The sequence below is a fragment of the Lathyrus oleraceus genome, chromosome 7 (genome assembly GCF_024323335.1).
Source record: "Lathyrus oleraceus cultivar Zhongwan6 chromosome 7, CAAS_Psat_ZW6_1.0, whole genome shotgun sequence".
NCBI classification, from domain to species: Eukaryota; Viridiplantae; Streptophyta; class Magnoliopsida; order Fabales; family Fabaceae; genus Lathyrus; species Lathyrus oleraceus.
In genome coordinates, this window is record NC_066585.1 from 44,519,854 (window position 1) to 44,533,656 (window position 13,803).

The window sequence follows — 13,803 nt, forward strand, 5'->3', positions numbered from 1 at the left end:
CTCGCAAATTCAAGGTCCCCGCTTTCACTAAGTATGATGGTGCGTCTTGTCCTCAGATGCATCTGAGAGCTTATGTGAGAAAGATTCAGCCGTATACCACTGATAGGAAGCTATGGATCCATTTCTTCCAAGAGAGTCTGTCTGGCACACAGTTAGAGTGGTATTATCAGCTCGAGAGCTCTAACATCCGCACCTGGACTGATTTAGCGACAGCTTTCTACAAGCACTACCAGTATAATTCTGAATTAGCGCCTACTCGGCTACAACTGCAGAATATGACTATGGGCTCTAAAGAAAGCTTCAAAAAAAATGCTAAAAAATGGAGAGATTTGGCTGGCAGAGTCAAACCCCCTATGACTGATCGAGAATTAGTGAACATGTTCAGGGTACACTGACTGGCCCATTCTACAGCCATCTATTGGGAAGTTCCTCATCAGGTTTCACTGAACTTATATTGACGGGTGAACGTGTGGAAAGCGGCACTCGAAGTGGAAAGATACAGGCGTCTACCTCCGCAAACACCAAAAAGTCCTATCAGAGGAGGAATGAATCAAATGCTGTGTACGGTCAAAGGGGTCACAACAAGAAAAATCGTGACCATATTGTTGGAGCAATTACGATTGCAGTACCACCACCTCAAAACTTCCAACACAGACAAGACAGGCCAAGAAGGCAGTTTACCAAGATCAATATGACTTTAGCACAAGCACTGCAGGGTATGCTAAAAGCAAATTTAATTACCCTCAGAGATCCTCCTGCAAATCCCAACACTACTTCTCCTCGTTATAATCCCAACGTCAGGTGTGCATATCACTCTGATAGCCCCGGGCATGATACAAACGATTGTTGGTTGTTGAAGAATAAGATTCAGGATATGATCGACGCTGGAGAGATTGATTTTGATCCTCCGGAGACTCCTAATGTCATCACTGCTCCTCTGCCTAATCATGACAAGACTGTTAATGCTGTAGAAGATGCTTATAGCGATTGCGACTTGGATAACTGGATTTTCCCAACGATTGGTGACGGACTCAATAATTGGAAGGCTGAAGACACTATCCCGATTTCCTTTAGTCAGGAGTAATTGTTATTGCTATTTTAGTGTTTCAAATTTTGTAATTTTTTAAAGCATTGTGTTTATACCCGGGGCACAATAGCTAATTTTTCAAGGGTTTTGTCATTTTCATAAGCATATTCACATTCAATAAATCAATGTACCTTTTGCATTCAAATATTGCGCTCTTTATCTTTCCTGTCATCTTTCAAATAAGCTATGTTTTCTTACACACACTCACATAACTAATTGCAGATCCATATCCACTCTGGATCCTGTTGATAATAATTCTGCTACTGTTAATTATGCCTTTGAAAATCCGATCTACCAAGTCGAGGATGGAAGTGAGGAAGATTGCGAAGTACCTGGAGAGCTTGCCAGACTGTTACTGCAAGAAGAAAAGACTATACAGCCGCATGAGGAATCAATTGAAATTGTAAATCTGGGTACTGAAGTAGACAAGAAAGAAGTCAGAGGTTTCTTGGGACGCTTGAATTACATTGCCCTATTTATCTCCCATTTGACTGCTACTTGCAAACCCATCTTCAAATTATTGAGAAAAAATCAAGAGATAATATGGAATGATGAATGTCAAGAAGCTTTTGACAAAATCAAGAAGTGTCTCCAAGAACCTCCAATTCTGATGCCACCAGTTGAAGGAAGACCTCTAATCATGTATTTGACCGTGTTAGAAAATTCAATGGGGTGTGTGCTGGGGCAACATGACGAGTCTGGTCGAAAAGAGCATGTAATATACCACCTTAGCAAAAGTTTACCAACTGTGAAACAAGATACTCACTGCTTGAGAAAACTTGTTGTGCTTTAGCTTGGGGTGCTCGCCGACTAAGACAGTATATGTTGAATCATACCACTTTATTGATTTCTAAGATGGAAACCTGCTCTCTCCTGAAAGAGTTATCACTGATAATGGTACTAATTTGAACAACAAGATGATTACTGAACTCTGCACGCAGTTCAAAATAAAACACCATAACTCTTCCCCGTACCGGCCAAAGATGAATGGCACCGTAGAAGCTGCTAATAAGAATATTAAGAAGATTATACAAAAGATGACAATAACATGCAAAGACTGGCATGAGATGTTACCATTTGCTCTGCATGGTTATCGCACTTCAGTACGCACTTCGACAGGGGCAACTCTTTTCTCTTTAGTCTACGGAATGGAAGCCGTTTTACCAGTGGAAGTTCAGATTCCCTCTCTAAGAATTATGAAAGATGCAGGCTTAGATGAAGATGAATGGATTCAGACTCGACTCGATCAGATAAATTTGATTGATGAAAAGAGACTTGCGGTTGTTTGTCATGGGCAGATATATCAGAAGTGCATGACCCAGGCATTCAATAAAAAAGTCAAGAGACAGGTGTATCAAATCGGCGACTTGGTGATAAAGCGTATCATTCTACCACAAGGTGATCCTAGAGGCAAATGGACTCCCACATACGAAGGGCCATTTGTAGTTAAGAAGGTATTCTCTGGTGGGGCCATGATGCTTGCTACAATGGATGGCGAAGATTTCCCGCATCCCGTGAACGCGGACATAGTTAAAAAATACTACACATAAAAGAGACCCACTAGGTTGACGTATCTAGGCAAAAGTAAGGGCATCCCGGCGAACCAAAAGGGTTCGGGCAAAAATTAGGGATAAACATATAAAAATGTACACCCGGCAAGTCGAAAACCTGAAAAGGCGGCTTGGGCAAAAAAGGGTATCCTGGTGGACTGAAAACCTGAAAAGGCGGTCCAGGCAAAAATTAGGGATTAAAGTGTATGACTATGTCCCGTTCTCGATCAGCCTCACCAAAGTCAAAGGGACTGAGCAAGCCAATCACTCATATCCGACAACAAGGGATGAGATGCTTGAAGACATAATAGCAGTAGCAGAATTTAAATCAATAGGACTTTTTCTCATAGTTGTTTTTCTTTGCTTTCTTAACAATTTACTCTTACTAGGATTTCTGTCTCCTTGTATTAAAATTGCCTGTTTATAGGCCCTCTTTCAAAATCAATACAATTTTATTTCCAAAAAGATACTTTTGTTTTACTTTCTCCGTTTTGTTTGCATAAACGTCCATTGATTTAATTCGAATTAATATATACATGTGAATATGATTGATGTTTACCGACAATACATGCATAAAATAGAAATAGCAATTACTAAAATACTTTAGGATCAAAGATAAGGTCTAACCATGTTTTCCAACAAATCCGGTTGCAAATCCTGTTCCCCAGCAAAACCAGTTATTCCCCGAAGAAATTGGCACTACTAGACAGACTGATCATCTTTGTTATCCCCAGTCAGGTTCTGTTGAATATTTCTACCATCAGACAGAAATCGAATATCCCCAGTTAAGAAAGGGTCATCAATACAAATATCCCTAAACAGAATATCGGGATTTATTTTCCCATGGCAAAAAATTTCAGACACATAATTCATTCATACATCATTTCACCGCATATGCATGCATGCAATGTTCGCATTTATTTTCAAGAGCATAAAACATCTCATGCATCATAACATGGCATGAAGCTAACTTTTTTTTTCAGGTTAATTATCCTCCTGATACAGTCAAAATAAAGATTCATTCAGACGGATCTTTATCAATTACATTCAAGATTCAGATACATTTTTCAGATATAATCCATATGAATATTCATTCTGACAAGCATTCTGATATCCTCCTAATGATGGCATCCTTGAGCCCATCCCAGACATTTATTGCCAAAGACAACATATACCAATATTATCAGATACAGCCTAACGTACGGCTTATTCTGATTCAGCCTAACGTATGGCTCCTTCAATTCTTCCAATACGGTCTAGCGTACGACCCATCTGGATACTCATCCCCTCAGATACTGCCTAACATACGATACATTCTGAAATGTAGTCTAGCGTATGACTACCCCTTTTATCATCAGATACAGCCTAACGGACGACTCATTCTGCAACTCAGATACGATCTAGCGTACGATCCATTCTGATCTTTATTTCTCCAGATACAGCCTAACGAACGGCTCATTCTGCTAACTCAGATACTACCTAGCGTACGGTACATTCTGAAATGTAGTCTAGTGTACGACTACTTTTTATCTCAGATACAGCCTAATGGACGGCTCATTCTGCTATTCAGATACGATCTAGCGTACGATCCATTCTAATCTTTATTTTTCCAGATACAGCCTAACGGACGGCTCATTCTGTGACTCAGATACGATCTAGCGTATGATCCATTCTGATCTTTCATCCCCAGTGAAGATACAACCTAACAGACGGCTCATTCTACTACTCAGATGCTACCTAGCGTACGGTACATTCTGAAATGTAGTCTAGTGTACGACTACTTTTTATCGTCAGATACAGCCTAACGGACGGCTCATTCTACCACTCAGATACGGTCTGGCGTATGACCCATTCTGATCCTTATCTCATCAGGTTCAGCTCACCCTAACATCACCTAATGGATGACTCATTATACGGTTTAGCGTACGACCCAATGTGACACCCATGTCTTCAGATATGGTGTAATATACGACGCACTCTGAAGCTCTCATCATCAAACTTTCTGGATGGCATCTTTAAGCCCATCTCCATCAAGACTATCCTTTAATTAACAAGTGAAAACTTTTGGAACATTCTAAGTGTTCAATAATCTTCCACCTCAAGATCACGAATGACGTACATACCATTCTAATTCTCTCGGTTTAAGAATATTGAACAGGGGCAGCTGTCATACCCCAAAATTTGCCTGTTAATTTTTATACTTTCAACAGAGGTCTATTCATTTTCCAAAGGAACAAAGATCCAGCGCACAGGCTACCAAATCCAGAAGATGACCTGAACTGTCATGCTCGCTAGGCGAAGCCCACGCTTTCTCCTTCGCTCCAGCGAACCTTGTTGATTTTGCTACTAGAATGCTCGCTACCTGCTCGCTAGCTGCTCGCCTAGCGAGTAAGTACTAGCTATGCTTTTATCCAAGTCTAGAAGCATTCGCTGGAACACTCGCTGAGTGTTCGCCTAGCGAACCCTTCGCTAGCTCACTCGCCTAGCGAAGCTTGCGGATATACAAAAATTTTGGGCCTGAATTGCCTTCAGTCTGAGCCCACCAAGACACAAAAAATCAGCTATAAATTCCAGAACTTCATTTGAAAAAAGGGAGACAACGGGAGATCAGAAAAACAAGGGAGAAAACCCTAGAAGCTAATTCAGAGAACTCATCTGCACAAAGGTTACCTCCACCAACCCTATCAAGCATAAACCCTAAGATTGCCCTGCAAACCCAACGGTGCAAATTCAATTTCATCCGATCCCTCCAATCAGGTTTGCCCTATTCCCACTACTCTGTGCTCCCAATTTGAAATTTCTAAATGGATGAGGCATTATGGTTGAATTTGGAAAGGCGAATATCGTTAGGTTTTGCATGTAGGTTTATATGTGCATAAATGTGTAAAACAATACTTTGAATATTCGATCATGTAAATTCTGTAATGGATGCCATAGGGTTTGGGGTTTTCGAAATCGCACCAGTATTAAAGAAGAACCCAGAACCCGCAGCCGTTCGCTAACACCTCGCTAAGCGAACCTGTAGCGAGGGTTTGCCAGACCCTCGTTAGGCGAGGCAGTAGCGAACATGACAGTAGTTGTTTTTTTTTCTGTTTGCATTCTGATCTGTCTTGTATTTGTTCGACATGTTTTCTATTGCGTTTACACGCTGTTTGCCTGACACTATTATTGCTATGATTCTTTTGTTCGGTGCAACTCTTGATTGCGCCCCATCCCATTATTCTAACATGTTCGCTGAGTTTTTGTAAGGGCTCCCATGATTCTTGAAGAGATAGCTCGGTATTCCACTTTATTTGTGGGATACCATTGTGGAGATTTATTTTGATTACTTGGCTAATTACATTGCCTTCGAATACGTGATTTTATCCCTCTTTTTATTGCCTTACGATATTATGGTCATGTCCCGCGAATGTGGGGATACCCTTAGCAATGACCCTTTCGATTAAATCATCATCACCCCTAAGCAGATAAGCCATAGTCCCTTCGATCAAAAGGTCAATGTCCCTACGAGATAAACCTTGTCCCTCGAACGTTGCCTTCGAATATATGACTTTGTCCCTCGATGACCCTTCGTTGTAGCCTACGATTAAATGATGATCGTCCCTTCGAATGCTAAAGTATCCTTACAAATGTTGCCTTCAATGACCAATCGACGGCCCCACGATGTCCCTTTACATCCAAAGGATAAGACTATTTACTTCTCAATAGTAAGGACAGTTTTACCCACCTAAGGATAGGAAATACCTATAAAGACCTTGGTTAGGTATAACTCTTAAATGCTTGCTCACAGCTTAAAATACTTTTCACACCTCACACTTTTCAAAACATCTTTTAGAAAATCACCACTTGGTATACATTCGCACCAGAATCATCGTCGAGTTATATTTTTCTAAACATCTTTCAAAATCAAACGAGAGAAACACTTTGTATACATTCGTACAAGAATCATTACAAAGTTAAACTCTCCTTTTAAAATATTTTCTAAACACACCACATTTCTCAAACACTTTCTCAAACAAGGAAAACATAAGTGAGTTAAGCAATTAAGAGCCCATGGATAACCATGGATACAAAGGGTGCTAACACCTTCCATTTGTATAATGTACCTCCCGAACTCAAAATCTAATCAAGGTCTTTCCTGTTCTTTTCCGCCTTTCCTTATTGGATAAAAGAAAAGTTGGTGGCGACTCTTGCTATCCGCAACATTGCTTTTCAAAGCAAAAACACAAAGTCAGTTCACCGTATCACAGATTCTAATTTATATTTTTTTCTCTTTTTTTCAAGTATTAATTCTAAATTTGGTTTTTTTTAATCGCTTTTATGGAAGAATATGAGGAAGAGAGAAAAATGATTTTTTGAATGTAGGGTATAGTGGAACTTCAAGTTGGTGGAAGGATATTTGTCAATTGGATATAAGCGGTCAAGATTTTTCAAATGAATATTCAAAGAGATATATCATAATTTATCGACGAATTTCCAACCTTCCCATGATCATTTTTGGCAACAAAAAAAGGTGTGGAATAAGGTGATTTCATCAAAGGTTTTTTGTTTGGTTTGGAGAATTATTACTTTAAAATAGAATTTTAACAAAAGATAATTTAGTTAGAAGGGTGATAGCAAAAGGTTTCGTAACAAGTGATATGCTTTTAACAAGGACATCAATTTTTAATGATGATAACTAATGTCTATTAATGACAATATGGAATGTAACTAAAGTCTCATCTCAAGGAAACTGAAGCAAGTGTCTACAAAAGGAAGCATATGACAAAGTCTTTGTAGCTTATGGGTTATAAGCTAGTGTTGTAGCAAACTCTGTCGAAGTCAAAGAGTTAGTATAGTTGTCGAAAATATGCTAGGTTGTTAGCATGTCAAATTGGATCAGTATGTTAGTCTAATTATTTAGTATGTTAGTTGAAAGTTATGGTTTTAGTTTTCTTATAAATAGCATACTAGTCCTCACTTCTCACAATCCCGATAAAAGGAGAAAATAGTGTGGTTGAGATTCAATTGTAAACATTATTTCCTAATGTGTAATTGAATCAAGAATCCATGGTTTTATACAACTTTGAATTGTCTTTCTTCTCTTTTTCCTCTACTTTGTAGTTTTCTTACTGACAGAGAAACCGATCACACATTGTTATTCTGATATCGATTTCATGATAAATTGGTGTGGTGAGCGTGGAGGAGAAGATGTCGTCAACAAAGTATGAGATTGAAAAATTCACTTGTGTGAATGATTTCGGTTTGTGGCACTTGAAGATGCAAGCACTACTGATCCAACAGGGTTTGTTAGAAGCGTTGAAAGGATCGGAGAATATGGATGTTTCCCTAACAGAGAAGGAGAAGACAACGATGATCGAGAAAACCCATATTATCATCATAATGAGCCTTGGAGATAAGGTTCTCCGGCAAGTCTCGAAGAAGAAAATGGTTGCTGGCGTGTGGAACAAACTCGAAGGTTTGTACATGAACAAATATTTGGTTAATCGTCTCTACCTAGGGAAAGCTTTGCATTCATTCAAGATGAGTGAAAATAAAGTCTTGGATGAGCAACTGGATATATTCAACAAGTTAATTCTTGATCTTGAAGATATTGAGGTCAAGATTGACGATGAAAATCAAATGTTGTTGCTATTGTGTGCTTTACCAAGATCTCATGCTCACTTCAAAGAAACCTTCTTGTATGGAAGAGAGTCTCTGACATTTGAAGAAGTTCAATCAGCCTTGTACTCAAAGGACTTGAACGAAAGAAAAGAGAAAAAGCCATCATCTGTTGGAGAAGGTTTGTATGTTAAAGGAAAGTTCTCAAATAAATATGGTAAGTATGAGAGGAAGAATGGTAAAGTTCTAAAATCCTTATGGTGGCAGTGTTCCTACAATTAGGTGTTATCATTGTAATAAGGAGGCCATACAAGAAATATGTGCCCTGATCGACTGAATAATCGTGGAGGTAGGGATAATGGTAATGCAACCATTCTTCAAGATGATTATGAATCATATGATGTCCTGGTGGTCTCAAGCAGCGACTTTAACAAGGAGTGGATTATGGATTCAGAGTGTATTTGGAACATGACTCCAAACAAATACATGTTTGAGGAATTATGTGATCAATATGGTGGATCAGTACTGCTGGGAAACAACAAAGCCTACAAAGTTGCAGGTATTGGATCTGTAAGATTCAAGCTCCATGATGAGTCAATAAAGTTGTTGATTGTGAAGGTGGAGAAAAATAAGAAAGGATGGTTGAATTGTTTTCACAATAACTAAAAACTTTTTCAACACCACACACACGAAAGTAAATGTTAACAACATAAGAAATTTATCATGATTCGCTTGAAAACCAAAGTTACTCCAGTCCACCCGGCCAAGGCGATTTCGCTTTTAATAAGGACTTAATCCAATTATCTCAATAGATTACAAAAACGTCTAAGAGTTCAACAATCTCTTAGCCCTCTCAAGTCTACAGACTTCAACAAGTCACCTGAGGAAAACCAACAACTTTAAAGAAATACAAGTGTTTGCTTTAGTGCTTCTAGGTAAGCAATGTGAACACAACTAAGGACACGAATCAATAGTGACACTATGAGCAACAAATCTTGTGTGATTACTGAGTTTTAGAATGAAGAGAGTATGTAGATCAAAGTGGATTGTGGAATTCTTTTATATTGTTTCTTCGTATTCAGCATGATGATGATGAGGCCTTTATATAGAACTTTGATATGATACCATTGGGGGGGGGGGTAATTAATGGAGATATCTTGCCAATTATGGGACTTAATGACATTAATTTTCTTGTCCTTTACATAGCAGTCTTGGAACATAATCCATAATTTCCTTAGAGAGATTTGTACCATACTTAGAATACTTCTTGATTAAATTTCTGGTTTTGATGAGTCAGATGATTTATTGAGTGTGAATCAAAGTGAGTGGAGTCAGAGTCTTTGAGCAAAGGCTTGTAGTCTTCAGATAGTTGTTTGTTGAATAGTCTTAAGATATATGTGTCTTCTGATGTTGCCTTGTAGAGTCTTTAGATGTAGAGTCTTCATATGTAGAGTCTTCAAACATCTTATATGAACTTGAATGTCAGATTCTATAAGTGATTCTTTCATAAGAGTTCTTGTTCGGATTCAGATATGATTTCTTTATTTTTGGATCATCTTTTCTGGACTTCGTTAGATACCGGATATTATTTTCCTCATATTAATTTTTCCTTAGAAACCTACACACTTAAAGAAAATTATTAGGGTACCAAATTGTTTCATTCTTTGTTATCATAAAAACTTAGAGATATATTGCAGAACCAAAATCTTATTCTAACAATCTCCCCATTTGTGATGATCACAAAACTTAGACTTTTGATGAAACAATGGTACTTCACAAGGATACAAATTTAAATGAATCAGAGTCATATATAGTACGACTCCCCCTGAGATTGGCAATCTCCCCCTAAGTCTGATACTTAGAAATTTTTTAGAGTTATTTGTATCAGAAAAAGTTTTTTGGGGTAGAGAGTTTCTTACCAAAGCTTCTTAGGTTGCTTGACTTATTTTAGTTTGTTTTCCAGATACTGATTTAGTTTTCCTTGTTCAGATACATCCTGTATAAATACTTAGATTGCGCAATTTGATTGTTAATATTAGAATGTGAGCAGTACTTTCTGAGAGTTAGATATATTATTTCATCAGAAAGGTTATTATTTATTTCTCCCCCTTTTTGTCAGACTCAAAAAGTTAACAAAAAAGCAAAAGTAAATCACAGAAGGCAAAAAAAAACTTCATTGAAAAGTCAGAGAGATACAGGGCAGAAAAGCATAGAAGAAGAAGGCCTCATAGGCAAAAACTCTTAAAACAAAAAAAATACAAGCAATTAATCATAGAGTGCCTAAGGGTTTGGAGGAGGAGGCATCCTCTGAAGAAACTGAGCAAGCAGATTCTGGATGCTAGAGTTGACTTGATTTTGCTGGTCGAGTCTGGCTCTCACCAGTTGTTGTTATTTCTAAAGCTCTTCCAGAGTCTTGAGAACCAAAGGAGCTAAATCAGGTGTTGATGACTCACCTTGAGTCAGAGCAACCTCATATTTCTTCACATCTTCTTCTGCAGTTATGCAAGCAGCTTCTTCAGCGTCAACTCTTGCTTTAATTTTAGCTTCAGCAGCAACATCTCTCTCCTCAGCTTCTTTTCTGGCCTTTTCCTCGGCTTCCTGCGCCAGACGTGCCTCTAGTCTTTCCTCAACACCTCTGATATAGTCATTTCTAACTTGTTAAGAGATTCGCTTGAGCTTAAAGACCTCATATGTCATCCACCTAAGAAATCCATTCCAGTGAGTCCTTACTTCAGAAGGATTGTCACTTAGCCTGGATTCTTCATATAGTTGTCTAAGCCTCACAGCAGTGTTCTTTGAGAACTTGGCAAAAACCTCATCTAGGGTTGGAAAGGTTAGGTCAGGTTCAGAGGTTTGAGGGATAGGTTCAAAGGGATTGTAGATGGGTTCAGAGATGGGTTCATAAGGAGGTGGAAGGGTTTCAGAGGGATATGAAATGGGTGCAGAAGGGGTTAGTATGGGTTTAAAGGCTTCTGGTACAGACTTAGTCTGTTCAGATTCTGATGTGGCTTGAAGTTGCGCAAGAGTGGGGGAGGTTGGATCAGGGACGTATGAATGCTCAGAGTTTAAGGTTACGTCATAGTATGGAAGAGAATTGGGAGTAAATGAGGGAGGTGATATGGGTTCGTTTAGAAACCTGGCATCAGATACAAGGATTGTGATGGTTGTTAGGTTAAATTTTGGTAGTGCGGGTGAAGATGTGTTTGGTTCAGAAGTGTGGGGTTCTGAAAAAATGGGGATGGAGATGGTTGGTTTAGAGGGAGAGATGATAGGTCGTGGTTGGGGTAGGGATGAAAGAATTTTCCTAGAACCAAAGCTTAGGGGAGCTTCAAAAATAGGAGACTTACATGGTGTGGATGAGCTCAGAGGCATAGGTTGCTTCTGAGATGCTGAAGATCCTCCCAGCTTCTGAGTCTTCTTCTTTTTCTTATTCTCAGAGGGCTCTATCTTCCTCTTCATAAAATTCGGTGGCTGTTCTGGTATCCAGTCCAAGGTGAATCCATAGATGTCAATTCTCTGGGCTTCCAGATCTTGAAGATAATGAGTGATTACCTATGCAGGATCAATCTTAGAGAAGAGATACATCCCATTGGATATCTCTCTCTGATCTTTCAGAGCTTCCTAGGAGGTGTCCAAGGTGGGATTGACTCTGACCTTGTCAATAAGCCTCATGCTCTTCAGATTCTTGGCATTCAAAGGCTTGCCCATGTCCACTGTGACGTCTTCCATCATAGTGATAGAGATGATATGGTCCACCAACCCACTCTTTATGAGAACGTCAGAAATTAGTCTCCCTAGAGGGATGTGATTTATGGGCTTCATATTGTTCTTGGTATCTCTGACGGAGTCCCTTAGATATTTGAAAATGAGGGAGGGAAGATTCAGCTTCAACCCTTTGTGCAAACAATACAGAATGCACTTTTGATTCGTATTAATGTAGTCAGAGGAGCTGGACACTAGATGATGGTGGATAGTTCCTAGAATGATCTTCAACCAAACTCTCAGATTTTTGTGAAGTTATTTGTTCTTTGAAGTTTTCCCTTCTGGGTTCTGAGAGAAAATAGATGGGATTATTTCCTGGGACATATACTTTACCCTAAGATTGATATTGTATATTCTTCTCCCCCCCACTGTTTCCATGTCCAGCAGCTTAGCAATAGACTTCTCTGTGATTATAGTCTTGACCCCTAGAACGTAGGATACGATGCAATGGTCATCACATTCATCAAACCTCCAGAATTCCTTCACCAGGAATGTGTAAACTGGACGATAAAGTCGTTTGAAGTAGTTTCCCCACCCTTGGTTCTCCAACTCTTCAGTTAGGTCTATTCCATTTCCTTTTCGGTTGTCAAAATCAACCAAGAGTTCACATAAAACTTCCTGTTTTTCAAAAGGAATGGCAAGATTGATGTGAGGGGGGGGGGGATCAAGAACATGAAGTTCTTGATATGAAGTTCTTGAGTGCGTATCAGTAAGGGTTGTAACCTTTTGTGGAGCTTCAACTGGTTTCTCAGCAGTATTCATTTGTTGAGAAAATTCGAAAACATGTTGTTATTGAGGATTCATGTTGCAGTTGTTAAAGGAGATGAAGTTGCAATGAAGATGCAAGGAGGTTGAGGTTGAAGAGAGAATGAAGGAAATGGGTTTGTGTACCTTGTGGGAGTGAAAAGTGTGAAAGTGAGAATTGTGGTAAAATCTGAGTTGACAAGCATGGGGAGAATTAAATGCAGCTAATGATGGTTGTCTAATCTCAAAAATATGCACATTGCTTAAGGGGATCTCAACAGTTTGGCTCTTGAGTTCTGAGCTAGATAGTTGTCTAGAAGATCCAAAGCCACACGTTTGAGAGACCATGTTTTGATGTTTCTAGAGTCAAGAATACCAAGAGGTTTATGACTTAGAAGGATTCTAATCCAGATATCATCTAACTTGTAGAAGTATCAGAACCAGAACCATATAGACAATATATGTTTAAGTTAGAGTTTATTTTAACATTAGAGAGGAGAAACACAAGTTCAGATTCATTTTGGGCAATTTGCCATATTTAAATGTTTCAGAATGAAAAGAAATTTATCTTCATCTAAGGGTTTTATGAAGATGCCAACCCATTGATGGTATATATCTATGAATTTTAAAATTATTATCGCTTTCTGAACATAGTCTATAATAAAATGATGTTAAATTTCCATCTGATTTGCTCTGGAATGTAAAATTGGGTTCCTACTTAAACATATATCAACAATATTATCACAGAAGATATGGATGTTACTCTCATAGATCTGAAAGTACACAAGCTGATTCTTCATCCAGAGCATCTGAGTGCTACATATGGAAGCTGAAATGTATTATGCTTCTGTAGTTGATAGTGCAATGGTTGATTGTCTTTTGCTAGCCCATGAGATGAGGTTTCCTCCCCAAAACTGACAGTTCTCAAATGCGCTTTTACGTTCCAAGCTATCTCCAGCGTAATCTACATCACAGTACCTAGAGAGCCTATACTCTGATGTTTTCTTATACATCAGGCCAAGGTTAGGTGTTCCTTTTAGATACCTCATGATTCTTTTA